Source organism: Callorhinus ursinus, unplaced genomic scaffold (assembly GCF_003265705.2).
Source record: "Callorhinus ursinus isolate GAN/ISIS: 27379988/994484 unplaced genomic scaffold, GSC_fseal_2.0 scaffold2, whole genome shotgun sequence".
In the NCBI taxonomy this organism is placed as follows: Eukaryota; Metazoa; Chordata; class Mammalia; order Carnivora; family Otariidae; genus Callorhinus; species Callorhinus ursinus.
Window position 1 is genome coordinate 24,722,484 of NW_027397064.1, and position 16,574 is coordinate 24,739,057.

The 16,574-nt window shown below is 39.7% G+C and overlaps 1 long non-coding RNA gene and 1 pseudogene across 1 annotated transcript in view; both read right to left on the reverse strand.

Annotated features, from left to right (window-relative positions):
* Positions 1-8,189: 8,189 nt before the first annotated feature.
* On the reverse strand, positions 8,190-9,605 carry LOC112839347 (elongation factor 1-gamma-like; annotated as a pseudogene).
* A 2,434-nt stretch (positions 9,606-12,039) lies between these two features.
* Positions 12,040-16,574, reverse strand: part of LOC141374645 (uncharacterized) — a 77,846-nt gene continuing 73,311 nt past the window's right edge. The window contains exon 5 of the long non-coding RNA XR_012381692.1: positions 12,040-12,187. This is a non-coding gene — a long non-coding RNA (uncharacterized lncRNA). The remainder of the gene's footprint in view (positions 12,188-16,574) is intronic.

Sequence of the window (16,574 nt, forward strand, 5' to 3'; positions counted from 1 at the left end):
TTTATTTCTTAGGGTCTTTAAGGCCAAATTTTTATACCTAAATCAAACACTACAGCCAAACAATACACATCAGGCCAAAAATGACCTAATGTAACCAACTCACTTTTAGATATGAAAGTGAAGGAGGGGTACATTTGATTTTATACAAAATTATCACCTGGATAAAAGGTGAAGTCAATGTTGGAAGCAGCAGAGGTCTATATAAAAAAAGAAACTCCAGTAAAAAATATCACATAAAATGTTGTTTACACACAAGTTGAGCATTGTTAGGACTCAATCCTGATTTTTACCATCGAGTAACCAAGCTTATACTTCTCAGAAGATCTTAGCACTTCATCTGGATTTTTCATTATGAGATTTTCTACAAAGTACAAATAATAAATGTCATACATTCATCATCTCGCACAAGAAATAACACATTACAACCATGATTATATCCCCTTATCTACCTACTCCAGATCCAATTCCTCTCTCCTAAGATTTCTATCTTAAATTTGGAGTTTGTCACTTTCATTAATATCGTGCTTTTATTCTGTTTAGGCCATAAAAAATATGTAATACTATTTTGTACATTTAAGCCATACAAATGGAATCATATGCTATGTATAGCTTCTACAAGTTGCTTTTTATCTTTCCCTGTAATGTTTGTGAGACTCATCTATGTTGATATATGTACTATTTTCTTCATTTTTGCTTCTAGAGAGTATTCCATTGGATGAATTTCATATTTTTAATGGTTTGTGTTGTCATCCATTTGTGTTTTTACCTTTTCCACTTTCCAAATTTTTCACTATACCAATGCTCAGTGCAAATTTTCGTGCTACGTGGTTGAGTATTCCTAATATACGTACCCAGGACTGGAATTACTGGGCCGTAGGATATACACAACTCCAACTCCACTAGATATTGGTAAATTGATCTACAAAGCACTTATCTCATAAATGGGATATTAAATGGGAAATTTTCCTTAGCAAAGCCTAACTACCAAATCACTTAAATGAGAATCACAATGAATGGTATTCTCATGATATAAAATGTCACTTGATGCTCCCCTGCTAAAGTTGGATCTTACAGTCCCTAAACCTTTTAAGGAAAGGCTAGAGTGTGGATATTTTAAAAAAAACCCAAAAGCATTTTACAAATAAGTAGGATATAAATTTAAAGTAGCTGTAGCCACAGGGAAAACATTTATAGAACAGTTTTTGGTGATGAATTATGACCAAGGCAAGTAGGTACAAGATTAGAAATATCCATTCTGTGTATTGGGCATTAAATTTAATGATTGGAATAAACTCCACCAAATGCAAATGCTTTTTTTTTTCTCAACCCAGAGGAAAAGAAAGGGATAAAACCACCCATGAGTGAAAGTGAAGGAATTGTCTGGTTTGTGTTGAGTGGGTTTCAAGTCTGATAGGCATCTACCCAGACAATGAAAGTTAAAAGTTAATAGCATGTTTAATTCTTTCTGATTAAAATTGATGTGTATTTCTGAAGACTGGCAATTGTATACCTAAGTCACAGCACAAAACCAGCCCTCAGGTTCATGAGAGAAAAAAATCAATCCCTTTGTTTGCTTTTTCCTTCTCACTCAAAAAAAATTGTATTTGTGGAGAACCTTCTATGTATTGTTATTTATGCAGGCACAGCGATAGGCCTAAGGAGATCTCTGTGCATACAGAAATTGATATTGAGAAGCATAAACAGTATTGTTTTCTTGCATGCAGATATCTACTATGGTGTCTCTGTGTCCTGAGCAATCTCTTTATTAGAGGGTTGATGTGGCTATTAGTTGACAGAGGAAAAGAAACAGGATGAAGAACCCCAAAAACCAAAGGACACAACTAGGAAGTGGCTTGTGAAAGCCAGCCTCTAAATGGCCTCCAGTGATTCTTGCCTCCTGGTATTCACACCTTTATAAAGTCCCCTTCCACATTGAATAGGCTGACATGAATAACAAATAGTAAATTGAGGATAAACATGTGTGACTCCCAAGGCTAGGTCATAAGAAACATGGCAGCTTAAGTTTGTTTTCTTGGATCACTTGCTCTAAAAGAAGTCAGCTGCCATTTTGTGAAGACCTTCAAACAACCATACAAAGAGACCCACCTGGCAAGAAACTGAGCTCTCCTGTCAAGATCCAACCCCTATAAGCCAGGCAGGTGAGTGGAGCACGTTGGAAATGGATCGTCCAGCTCCGGCTGAGTCTACAGGTGACTGCAGCTCTGGCTGACACCTTGACAGCCCCATGAGAGTCCCTGAGCCAGGATCATGCATTTAAGCTGGTCCTAAGTTCCTGACCCATAGAAACTGTGTGAAATAGCAAATGTTTATTGTTGTTTTAGGTTGTTAAGTTTTGAGGTAATTTGTTATGCAGCAATAGATAACAAATACAGGGTTGGAAAGAGGAAATGAAAGCAACTCTCTTTCTTCCTTTCTCCAAAACTGTAATAAATACTTTTGTTTCAGTCCTCCCCACCCCGGGATGGAGGTGGGAGACATCTAAGACACCATCCTCAGGAAAAAAAACCTAGTATAATAAAAAGGAAAATATTATCACCATAAGTGAGTGTATTCATTCACTTATTCAACAAATATTTATTGAGCTTACTATATGTCAGATACTGTGCTAATTTAGAGAACTACAACAGTAAACAAGAGAGCCATGAATGCTGCCTCATGGAATTTACATTGTAGTAACCAAGAGGTACAACAATCAAGTAAATAAATAATTCAAATTCGTATAAATGCCATGAGTCCAGTAAATGAAGTATTGCAATATGTTATGGGGATAGTATGAAGGGTCAGGCCTCTTCAAAGAGATGACATCTAAGCAAAGACTTGAAGGATAGAAAGAAAACCATCATTGAAAGAAAGGAGGGAAGGGCAATCTAGAGAGAGACAAAAGTGTATCCAAAGGCCTGGAAGTACAAAGATACAAAGAATGGACTGTGGAAGGCCAGAATTAAGAGAATCCAATACCTGAGGAGGAGAGTAGCATGAGATGAGACAGGAGTTCATCCATGTGTTTTCAAAATCCTAGGAAAAACCCATCATTGTGAGGAGACAATAAAAATAATTTCACTCACATACAAGGCCTGATTCAGATAGTCCTTCTCCTTCACACTTAAAGAAATATTTACAATTTGATAGAATAAATTAGTTCAGGGGCACCTGGGTGGCTCAGTCAGTTAAATGTCTGCCTTCGGCTCAGGTCATGATCCCGGAGTTCCAGGATCAAGCCCTGCGTCGGGTTCCCTGCTCGGCAGGGAGTCTGCTTCTCCCTCTCCTGCTCTCCCTGCTTGTGCTCTCTCTCTCTCTCTCTCTCTATCAAATAAATAAATAAATAAAATCTTAAAAAAAAAAAAAAGAAAGAAATGAGTTCAAACCATACATCAAACTCGAGTACTCAGAACCTGCTGGTTCCTCACTCCTCTGAGCTCCAAACAAATGTCTTTGTCTTTTTGCCAAGATATCTTGGATTTCAGGTGCCTGCCTGGCAGAGTCAGTTAAGTGTCTGCCTTTGGCTCAGGTCATGATCCCAGGGTGCTGGGATCGAGCCCCATGTCAGGCTCCCTGCTCAGTGGGGAGTCTGCTTCTCCCTCTGCCCCTCCCCCCCCACTCCTGCACGAGCTCGCTCGCACTCTCTCTCGCAAAAATAAAATAAAATCTTTAAAAAAAGATATCTTGGATTTCTAGACTTATGATATCAATGTGCAGCACTACAGATTTTCTTTATAGACACATGATGGCAGAGTCTAGTCTTAAAGCTGGGAAAACATACAAGAATATGAATACATCTCATAAAAGCTACATTGTAAGGAATACCTAAAGCATATTGGATTCAACAATTATTCCGGACAATAAAGTTTAGTTGGAAAGTTTCTGGCACTCCTCAGGGGATTGTGTGACTGCTTTGGAGTTTAAAGACTGAGTGTCCTCAGTGTTCAGACTTAAAATTCTGTCTCTGTGTGCGACCTTTCAGACTCTGTTTGCTGAAGAAAGAAACTGCAATGTAAAGTCTCAAAATCACATTGTAACATTGCTGGCTGGCTAGGTGTTGAGGGACATTATGCTATTTATTTAGTCCTGTCGTAATGCCCTGTCCAATCCCAAATTCATTCTTGCCTCCAGAAGATTATTGAAATGGAACTTGTGAAATATACAGCCTATTTCAACAAACAGCAATCGACTTCTTCCTTTACAGTTTCCAGGGAAGGAAAAAACTCACCTTGCAAGCCAGGACACAGGCTGTGGTACACCCAAGCTACAAGAATCCTAACTGCCAAAAAGGCACCAAGGGGATTTTCATATATACGGTGTGGATATGTCAGAAGATGCATTTTATGAGGAGTTTAATCTGTGCATTTGAAAGAGAATAGCAGGAACAGTCTCATGGGACCCGCCTCCAAGGACAGACAATGTTTTCACTGTGTAAAGAATCCCGCTTGATGAGAATCGATACGTATCGTTGGTCTTGACTATAAATAGTTCATTACAAGCTGAGAAAAGGGCCGTTGCCACCCCATTTGCTTTCTCCCAGTTGTAATGGTCCCAACTCTCTCCATGTCAGACAAGCCCACAATTACTTGATATAAAAGAATATATCGGGCAATTCAAAAGCTAGAAATCTCACCGTGAGATTTATAATTACAGGGGAACAGGTGTCTCGCATTTTTTAAGTCCCGATGCTGGTTTACAGCAGGACAAGCGAGTCCTTTGTTCTGTCCTCTCCTCTAGAACTCCTCCAAACGCATGGACTGAGGCTGCTGGTCCCTAGAGAATGTCTAACGTGCCACAGTGTGGCTTCCCCAGAGACATGGATACTCTCCTGCGCCTGAATTAGAAAACCTTGACCAGGACTAGAAGAGGCAAATGCACCGTCAGCCATGGGCTATTCCTGTCCCTGCAGTTGCTGCCCATCCTCAAAGCTGAAGACAGCTACGCTCATGTTATCTGAGGCTCCTAAAACAAGCTTAAAAACAGCATCCCTCTGACCCTTTGATTCCATTTAATGTCATGCATTCTACTTCGGAGGGCAGTATTACATCTTTTCCTTATTGAATTTTTTATTAAAGTATGACATCTATTTGGAAGGGTACAAAAATTGTAAGTGTACAGCTTGATGAAATATCACAGAGTGAATATATTCGTGTAAAAACTGGCTTCTTCACTCTCCGTCTCTAGACCACCCTCCTCTCAGGGGTAATGCCATCAGTCAGATTCACTGGATTTTGAACTTCATATGAATGGAATCATAGAGTACATACTGTCTTTTGATCTGAGTTCTTTACCTCAATACTACATGACATTGATCCATCTTATCATATGTACTTGTACTTTGTCCATTCTTACTGCTGCATAATATATTATCATTATATTATCATGCTTCACTTGTCCTTTCCACTGTTGGTGGACATTTTTGAGTTGTTTCCAGTTTTGTGCTATTATGAATAATGTTACTGAGGATGCGTATGTATATCTTTATGCATATACACAGACATTTTTGTAGGGCATGTGCCTAACGCAGAATTACTAGCTTTTAAGGTATGCACACATTTAGAACTTGTTTTTTTTTTCTTAATGCTTTTGTTCTAGAAGATACTTTGTGCTTTCTTTCCCAGAAATATCAACTCCCAGAGCCTCCTCCGCCAGTTTGTTCTTAGAGCTCTACTCTCTTGTCACAGAATGATAGTGTTCTATGAGACAATCATTGCCCTTGGTCCTTCTCAGGAGGTGACCAAGAGGCATTCCTGAACAAGAGTCTGACCAATTCGTGAGTGTTCTCTTGCTGCCACAGCCCCTTTTCTTGAGGTAACATCAATACCCTATGCCTTTCCGTGCCATCGTCTGGGATTTTCTGTCCCTTTCATACTCTCCTCTTGCCAGAATCACATACTGCAGTATCAGAATTACACAATGAAGCAAGCTCTGAGCAATTTTAATCACTATAAATGTCCTTCCTTGAGAAACCCTACACCCCCTGCCCCTCCAAGGAAGCAGCATGCTAACCATGAAAAGAATCACGCTGACTTCACTTCCACATGGCTCACCTTCTCTCTCAGAAGACAGGATTCCAAAGTACGGGCCCTGGCTTGCCCTGGAAGTGGCATGACCTCTAACAAGAGTAGAAGGAGGAAAGTAATACCTGTCTCCTACTCACACAAGGGTGGGATTTATTGAGTGTTAAAGAAATAACACTGCTTAAAAACTTAGTGATGAAAGGAGTATAGATATTTTAAAAATTATCTTTATTATCCACTTCAAGTACCTTAGCAAGCTTGCACTTAAACACCTATCTATTCTAAAGAGGAAACAGTTTGGTCATTTCAGAACACTTTTGGAGTATCTCACAATCTCCAGTTGGTAAGTTATTTATTTGTGACTGGAAATCTTTTCACTCATCCCTATTAGTCTCATATCAAGAATAGCTGATGACTGTTCTCTTACTAAGACACTTTACATAATTAAAATTGCTTTTAAGCCATTGCTTTTCCTTCCTTTGAATAAATAACACCAAAGCCTTCATGTTTTCAGAATGGGTTCTAGCAGTCCATTCCCTACTCATTACCAGACTCCAAACTCAAATTTTGGAGTTCCAAACTGTCTTGGGTCATTTAATTATAAGTGGCCGACATCAAAACCCATAACATTCTTTCATTTGTTTATTCATCCATTCAATAACTAGATCATTGTCTTAAGCTTACTATGCATAAGCTCGTGATTCAGTATAGAACAAGACAGATGAGTCCCTCCTTTCATGGAGCTCACTTCCTAAACGTATTGGAAAAAAGTAAAAATACACAACTTAAAAAGGCAAAATGAGGAAAATAAATCCAAATGCTGACCTAACAAATGACCAGGACAGGGGCTACTTAAGATTGCATGACTGGGGAAGGTCTTTCTGAAGAGGTTACACTTGAACTGAAATCTAAATGATCTTAGGAGGTGCCATGGAAAGGTGTGTGAAAAAGGTTTCCATGCAAAGGATACAGCATTGACAGGCCCTGCATAGGGAAAGTCACTGAGACCACAGCATGACATGCAGAAGGAAAAGAGATGCGTGGGGAGGCTGGGGACACAGGTGGGCACCAGACCAAATCCAGGCTTGTTGGCTGCCATTAGGAGTTCATCTTGCAAGTCTCACAGGTAATGATTCCATTGGTGAATGATCATATGTGTAAGCTGTTCTCTGGATAATAAATAAGCTTTATTACAAAGCTGTAATCATCACAACAGTATGGTATTGGCACAAAAACAGACACGTAGATCAATGGAACAGAATAGAGAACCCAGAAATGGACACTCAACACTATGGTCAACTAATATTCAACATTTACACAGCAAAGGAAACAGTCGACAAAACCAAAAGACAACTGACAGAATGGGAGAAGATATTTGCAAATGTTTTATCAGATAAAGGGCTAGTATCCAAAATCTATAAAGAACTTATCAAACTCAATACCCGAAGAACAAATAATCCAATCAAGAAATGGGCAGAAGACATGAACAGACATTTTTCCAAAGAAGACATCCAAATGGCCAACAGACACATGAAAAAGTGCTCAACACCCCTCAGCATCAGGGAAATACAAATCAAAACCTCAATGAGATACCATCTCACATCAGTCAGAATGGCTAAAATTAACAAGTCAGGAAATGACAGATGTTGGTGAGGATGCAGAAAAAGAAGATCCCTCTTACACTGTTGGTGGGAATGCAAGCTGGTGCAGTCACTCTGGAAAACAGTATGGATGTTCCCCAAAAAGTTGAAAATAGAGCTATCCTATGACCCAGCAATTGCACTACTGGGTATTTAACCCAAAGATACAAATGTAGGGATCCGAAGGGTCACCTATACCCTAATATTTATAGCAGCAATGTCCACAATAGCCAAACTATGGAAAGAGCCAGATGTCCATCGACAGGTGAATGGATAAATATATGTGGTGTGGTATATATACACTGGAATATTATGCAGCCATCAAAAAAATGAAATCTTGCCATTTGCAATGACATGGATGGAACTAGAGGGCCTTATGCTAAGCAAAATAAGTCAATCAGAGAAAGACAATTATCATATGATCCCACTCATATGTGGAATTTAAGAAACGAAACAGAGGCTCATAGGGGAAGAGAGGAAAAAATAAGACAAGACAAAATCAGAGAGGTAGACAAACCATAAAAGACTCTTTTTTTTTTTTCAATGTTCAGTTTCTTTTAATGACCCCCATCTCCCTGAAGGGCAGGTACAGGCAGCTAGGTGATGGCAAGAGATGTTCACTTGAAGATCTTGCCCTGATTGAAGGTTTTGCCCACATGCTGGAAGGCCCCCTCCCAGGAAAAGTACTCTCGAAACAGCATCTGGGTGTCTTCGCTGCCAGGATCCAGTTTCCACCATGTATATGACTCGTAATCCACCTGCAAATCTGGACTCAGCAGAAAGGCAAGCTCCTGGCCTCAGAAGACCCAAACTCCAGAAACGGAGCTGCCATTGTTGGTTCCAAAGAGGATGACACTGGCAAAGACATTCTTCCTCAGCTTGTCCAACCGCTGGAACATTCCAGTGATGAGGTTACAGCTCATGAAGGTCTGGGTGAGCTCTTCAGGGAAGCGGTACTCAGCATACCACAGAGACCAGCCATCCTTATCAAAGTGCTCCCAAAAATATGGCAGCGCCACAGAAAGAGTGTCCTCATCGGAGTACTTGTGCTTAAATTCATCCAACACAAAGGTCCTCTTGGGCAGGTGAGCAAAGGGGTCCTTGGCCTTTGGCTCAGCAGCCGATGCCTGCTCACATTCATCCATCTCCTCCTCAGGAGCAGGGGCAGCGGCCTTTTTCTCCTCTTTCCACTCAGCTTGGGGCTTCTGCTTCTCTTCCCAAGACCTTTCTCTTTCGATGGGGTGTCCTTTTTAGGCTGGCTCTCTGCAAACTTTTTAGTGTCAAACTGGGCCATCTTCTCGCAGAGCTTCACCTCCCCCAGGACGGCCCGGAACTGTGGCTGGTTGATGCAGGTGACGAACCAGCGGGTGGTATTGGGGAAAGCCTGGCGGAAAGTAGGCTCCAGGACCTGTTTATAGAGCCACAACAGGGTGCAGACAACTGTGATGTCAGCCAGTGTCACACATTCGCCCACCAGGAAAGTCCTCGTCTTCACGTGAGCATCCAATAGCCCCAGAATTCTCCTCAGTTCCTCCTTTGCATTCTCTGTGGCTGGCTTATTGTGGTGCATGATGCCCAAGGTGGGAAACACCCAGGTACTGGCTGGGGGCACTATGTCGCTATCAGTGAAGCTCACCCACTGCACCACCTGGGCTGCTGCCTCTGGAGTACTTCCCCGCAGCTCCTCATTGCTTATATAGTAGGCAATAGCATTGCTCTCGAACACACAGAATCCATCGTCACCCTCAAATGCTGGAAACTTGCCGGCAGGAAATTTACAGAGAAATTCAGGGGTGCGGTTGGTTTGGCCGAAGTGGAAGTGGGGTGGTGCAGAGAGCACGCGGACCTGGGCCCCGCTGTACTGAGCAGCAATGAGAGCCTTGAAGGCCTTCCAGTTTTCAGGACATGTGTACAGGGTCCCAGCCGCCATGATGATTCCCCAGAGAAAGGGCAAAGACCCTTAATCATAGGAAACAAACTGAGGGTTGCTGGAGGGGAGGGGCGTGGGGGGAGGGGGAACTGGGTGATGGCCATTAAGGAGGGCACATGATATTAATTAATATAATATCATAAACATCAATTAATTGAATTTAAAATTTAAAAAGGGGGAAAAAGAAATTTGAATTACAAAAAAAAGAAAAAAGTTCACTAAGACCACAGATACTATTTTTTTCCTCTTTCTTTTTTTTAGAGAAAGAGAGAGAAAAAACAAAGAGCGCATGAGCAAGCAAGGGCAGGAGCATAAGGGCAGAGGGAGAGGGAGAGAGACTCTTAAGCAGGCTTCATTCCCAGCATGTGAAGCCCCATGCGGGGCTCAATCTCACAACCCTGAGATCATGACCTGAGCCAAAATCAAGACTTGGAAGCTTAACGTACTGAGCCATGCAGGCGACCCTCTTCCTCTCTTAAAAAAAAATTTTTTTAACCTGATTTGATTGTATTCTTGATCTGTATCCAGGGCTCTACACAAGGTAGGTGTAGCGTATGCTAAACACTTGGTATTCAATGAGTAGACACTTGGAAACTTTACTACATATTTGCATTAATATATTTTTTCAAAAATCATAAGTAATATTTTTTCACCCATCCCACATCTAAAGCAAGTAATCCCTCTTTAATGAAAACATATTGCTGTAAACATAGCGACACCTACAACAGGCTCTCTATACTGCATTATCATCAAAATAGGGGCATAGAGTCAATCTATAGGCTCTGTCCATGGCTAATGGAAAGATATGACTCTGAGTTCAGCAATGACACATCCTATACCTGAAAAATAGGAGTTCCAAGTCAGCTCACAGCCCTGATTTTAAATAGAAATCCAAAACTTCTATTAAAAGTTGTTGCCAGTTATTCACTTGCCAGCTGACACATTTTTTTAAAATCATCTTGCTTTTCCTTGTGGTTTCAGATAAAACTCATTTTCTTTAAACAATTACATGTCGTTGTCCAAAATGATCTATTCATCATAAACTCTGAGCAGCTAATATATGTCAGCCACAACCCTGAGTATTGTCACAGATTAAAGAAATCCAGGAGCACCTGGGTGGCTCAATCAGTTAAGCGTCTGCCTTCAGCTCAGCTCATGATCTCAGGGTCCTGGGATCGAGCCCCTGGTCAGCAGGGGGTCTGCTTCTCCCTCTCTCTCTGCCTGACACTCCCCCTCCATGCTTGTTCTCTCTCTGTCAAATAAATAAATAAAATCTTTCAAAATAAATAAATAAAAGATAAATCCAGCCCAAAGAGGAGTTTACATTTATTCACCTCTCTCTATATAAAACATCAAGGAAGTCCAAGAACTTAGTCCACTACAACTCTTATTATAATTTCCTGTCATCTCTTACTATATAGTACTTCAAAATGCCCATGTCCCCCATCTCTCTGTTTACCCCTGGGGACCCCCACCCTGTCCTGCCACCCTGGTTCTCCACCAACACCTGTGTCCACCCCAGGGAGCTCCCCAAAGCTCTCACCTTCCTTCATAGTAACCCCTGAGCAGCATGGTTCTTTGTTTAATTGCATTCCTCACAGAAACTGTTTAGAATATTTTTCTCTTTCATCAGAGGACAAATGCTGTGGGCGGAAGCTGTGAATCTACATATATTACTATTTTTCACATCACAGTTATAAGCATTCAAAACTCATCTCCTTTGATAAATAATAAGAAGCTCTTAGCATGATCTAATTCTCCAGGGCTATACTTGTTTGCCAAAGAAGGCTGTAGATGTGTGTGTGCACGTGCATGTGCATACCAATGAGTCTGTGTGTCTTGTACAGCGTGTGTGTGCGTGTGCGTGTGTGTGTGTGTCAGTGAGTCTGTGTGTCCTCGTAGGGTGTGTGTGTCCGTGAGCCTATGAGTCCTTGTAGTGTGTGTGTGTGTGTGTGTATGTGTGTGTGTGTGTGTCTATGTAGAGTATGTATCCCAGAGATCCACAAATTGGGCACAACTGAGAAAGCATGGAGAGGGAGAGAGAGAGAGCCGTTAAAGGGAGAACTTAACAATGAGTGAGACTGTGAAAGTGAGTGCCTGTACCTTCTCGTTCCAGATCCCAAGCCATTTTCAGCTATCACCTTTCCACTGCAACACACTTAGCCATGACCATTTTAGGAAACATAGTGACATCATTTTCAAATTCATATCCTAAATCTTAACATCATGCTTCATTGTCCTGAGGCATTATAGGAGGTAGTCTTCCTAATCTTTCCCTACTATCCCTGAACCTACACTCAGCTTGGATCTTTCTGAAGTTCCCAACTCTTTTTCTCCCCTATCTGAACAGTAGCCAACACAGATACGCATCATACGTGCATATAGAATTACATAGATTTTTGTGAGTTTATTTATACATATGGTATCAAACTATACACCATATTCTGCAACTTGCTATTTTCATGTCTTACAGATCTTTCTATATCAGAATATATTGGCCTACCTCATTATTCCTTAGAATTGAATAGAAAAAAACACATGTACCATGTCAGTTTCACCAACTTTTATTGACAAGCATTCATGTTGTGATCTTCTTCCTATTAGAAACAAAACTGTAGTATCATCTTTGTTCAGGCTCCTGGTTCATAGGTGTGAGTATTTATAGTTAGCGTTTCTCAAATCTGGCTTCACGTTAAAAACATGTGGAGAGCTTTCAAAAATACCGCTGCCCATGCTCCCCAGCCTCTCCCTCCACTAGACCAGTTAAATCAGAATCTGGGAATGGAGCCCAGGCATGGGTATTTAATAAAATCTCCCCAGGTAATTTTAATATGCAACCAAGGTGGAGAATCATTAATAATTACGAAGAATTGGAATTGCTGACTTGAAGGGTATATACATTTTACTTTTTTTTTTTTTACATTATACAGTTTGAACTCATTTTGTAAATGGTTAATAACACACAGTTGCAAATTATATGGTATCATTACTTCTGCTCTAAGTAAAATTCTCAGGAAATCTGGAAGTAGAAATTAAGTACCTTTCTTTATAGGGTCTCTTTCTAAGCTGAAATGGCATCTCCTCCCAGATGCCTATGTAAAGTGAGTGTCCACCCTACCTCACCTCATTACTTTCATAGTACTGGGCTTGTTTTCTTTGTATTACAGGCATAGCTCAGAGATGTTGCTAGTTTGGTTCCAGACCACCAAAATAAAGCAAACGTCACTACAAAGTGAGTCCAGTGTATTTTTTCTGTCTCCTGGTGCATATGAAAGTTAGTTATGTTTACACTATACGAAGTCTATTAAGTTGCAATGGCTTAATGTCTAAAAAAAATGTACATACCTTAATTGGGAAATACTTTATTGCTAAAAAACTTCTAACTACCATCCAGGCTTTTAGCAAGCTGTAATCACTGAACACAGATCACCATAATAAATATAATAATAATGAAAAACTAAAAATATTGTGAGAATTATGAAAACATGACACTGAGACACGAAGTAAGTAAATGCTATTGGGAAAAATGGCGCCAGTAGACTTGCTCGACACAGTGTGGCCATAAACCTTCAATTTGTCAAACACACACACAAACACACACACACACACTATCTGTGAATCACAATAAAGCAAAGCACAGTAAAATGAGTTATGTCTATCCTTGTGACAATGTGCAATCATTTCATGTAGTTGATCATTGACTTTTATAGCCCCTAATCTCCAACAGAAGTCCAAGAGAACAGGACCCAATCTGTCTTATTCACCCAGTAATCCTAATGCCTATTATAACAGGACCTAGAATATAATAGATGGTCAATATGTGTGGAATACATCAGTCCCTGTGGTTGTCTAGTCAGTGGTTAAGCATGTTAGGCTGTGGAAAGGACCAGTAAAATGAAGGAGAAATACTGGTTGTTCTCATTCCCCAGACCTAGCCTTTCCAAGTGGAAAAGAAGTATTTCTTTATTTATAATTTAATTTAATTTTAATTCCAGTATAGTTAACATAAAACATGTACTTTACCTTAGCCAAAAGAACCTACAAACCCACACTATCATACAAGAAACAGATTAATGTGTGGCAAACCTTGACCATGTGGTTTAAAAAAAAAAAACACAAAGAAATTAGAAGGTAGAATATGATGAGCCACCTTCAGTAATAAATTTTTCCCTTCTCTGCCATCCCCCTGCATTTTGGTAAACATCTAAAAAAACTTATACAGCAAATGGTACAGTTAAGCATGAGGAACACTTGGAAGATCTGGGCGCAGAGAGTATCAGCTGTCACTGAGAACATGATTCCTCAGCTGTTCTTTCCCCTTATAAGTAAGTCTTGTCACATAGTCCTATAAAAAGGAGGGGGTCAATCAAGACAGCAATTTCCTTTTGATTCTGATTATCATATTAAATTACTCAGGATCATAGTTGTAGAAAGCCTCTAAATTCTTCTTTCTCCACCTATAATTTCTGTGTATAACAAATAATGCCTAACCAAGCACCATATACATTATGTCCAACAGGACGAACCATTTTTTTAAAAGGCCTCAGTGTTGTAAATTGTGAACATGTTTAGACTTTCCTTCTATATTATACCTGACTAAAACATAAGGAATATTGACTAAGTGGGAATGAGACCTTACATATCTTATATTTGAAGTTTCAGGGTGACTTGTTTTTACATTTTTTAGACTTTTTTCCACTAATTTTTTTAATTTTAGGATAGTTCTAGATTTATGGAAAAGTTGAGAGAAGTTCTCATGCACTCCACACCCAGTTTTTCTACTGTTAGCAAGTGTATGGTACGCTTGTCACAAGAAACCAGTATTGATACACTATTAGTAGCAAAAAGAAGCCCAGGCTTTATTCATATTTCTACCTAATGTTCTATTCTAATTTTTAGATTTGAGACAAGCAATATACCTAGGTTAAATATGTTCAGATTCTCCTGGCTGTCCTGTATGTGAGACATGCGTACCAGCAGCTAATGTAGACAATGACTGAGTTCTTAGTGTGGGGCAGCAAAGGAAAGAGCTAATAAAAACACTTCTGGGGATGCCTGGGTGGCTCAGTTGGTTAAGGATCCACCTTAGGCTCAGGTCATGATCCTAGGGTCCTGGGATCAAGCCCCGCATTGGGCTCCTTGCTCAGCAGAGAGTCTACTTCTCCCTCTGCTGCTTCCCCTACTTGTGCTCTCCCCCTCTCCCACTCTCTCTCAAGTGAATTAAAAAAAAAGAAAAATCATAAAAAAAGAAAAAAGAAAAAAAAAAAAACACTTCTCCTGAACCTATGTGGATAATATAATCCAGGAGATGGGCGCCTGGATGGCTCAATTGGTTAAGCGACTGCCTTCAGCTCAGGTCATGATCCTGGAGTCCCGGAATCGAGTCCCACATTGGGCTCCCTGCTCAGCAGGGAGTCTGCTTCTCCCTCTGACCCTCTTCCCTCTCGTGTTCTCTATCTCTCATTCTCTCTCTCTCAAATAAATAAAGAAAATCTTTAAAATATATATATATATATATATATATACATATATATATATATATATATATATATATATATATAAAATCCAGTAGATCAGGCCACCCTAGGTGATAAGGAGATTGATACTAGGGGTGAGATGTGACTTAAATAAACTATTGCTAATATGGGAGTCTAAATGTCTCTTAGTTGTAATATATGAAGAAGAATAGTGACCTTCCCCAAATTGGGGAATGCTTTTATATCAGACCAAAAGAAAATGGAAAATGGATAACAAATCTATATCTTTAAACACAATATTCAACAACTAGAATATAAATGTGTGTATTTACACATATACATTTATATATGTATGTGTGTATATATGTATATGTGTGTGCATATACATACATATATATATATACACACACACTCATTAATTAAATACCTCACAAGTTAAAAAGAACAGAAGTGAAGATGGTACATTGGTTAATCTTATGTTTCTTAATATGAGAATCTAGCTTTGCAAACTGAGGAACCCAAAGACAGAAAAGGAAAAATTTTCAAGTTGCCCATCAAAACTCACACCATATTGATAATTAAAGTCCTTTTCTCTCTTTATTTCTCTGCCCACTTAGATAAAAAGTATATCTTACCTCCCTGGTATGGATAAAAAAAAATTCCAGGAGATAAGTAATTAGGCTTTATGCAATTTAGGAAGTAAAATGAATAAGTATCTACTTTGACAGTTATTTTACTATTAGAAAAGCTGTTTTGCAAGAAGGTAAATCTTGCTGTCATTCCATTCCATTTAATTTTTTTCATTATAGAGAGAAAATTAAGTTATAGGAAATAGTTTTGAATTATTTTTCTTTAGCATACAGTTCATTACAATTAAAAAGAGAGAGAGGGAGGGATGGAGAGAGAGGCAGAGTTTGTGCTCCCTAGAAGGGAAAGCACTTTAATATTTGATGGTCTTTCCTTATACGTCTGCTTTTTATTTTTAAACACCACCACCTCTTTGCTGACCAACAACTTCTTGCAAATTATGGCAAGGGTAGGGGAGGAGCATGAGCAAAGGAGTTGAGTGAAAGTTGGTGATACTCCCTGCCAAAATTCCAAGTTGAAATCAAATCCTTCGGTAAAGTTTCTTAGGCATGAAAACAAGAAAAAGATTTACAAATTCAGCAGAACTGTAATTCTACCAAGAAAAAGTATCAGTCAATCTACTTGACTGTCACCAAAGGATCTGAAGCTGGCTTTGTGATACTTCTTTCTCCTTTATATATGGAGGTGGGGGTGGGGGAGGCAAAAGGAGTTAAAAAAAAAAATTGATGAAGCCCTGACCCTTAAGATTCCATTTATAGTCCGAGCCTGAATGCCATCCCCCTTGACTAGCGAACTGTCCAATCCAGCCGCATGTGTCAAGATTCTATTAGGCACTAAGTGAAATATATATGCATGCCCTTATACCATTTAACACTCTGGGTCCACCTTCAAAACACTGGGCTGTGGATCAACTGAAGCA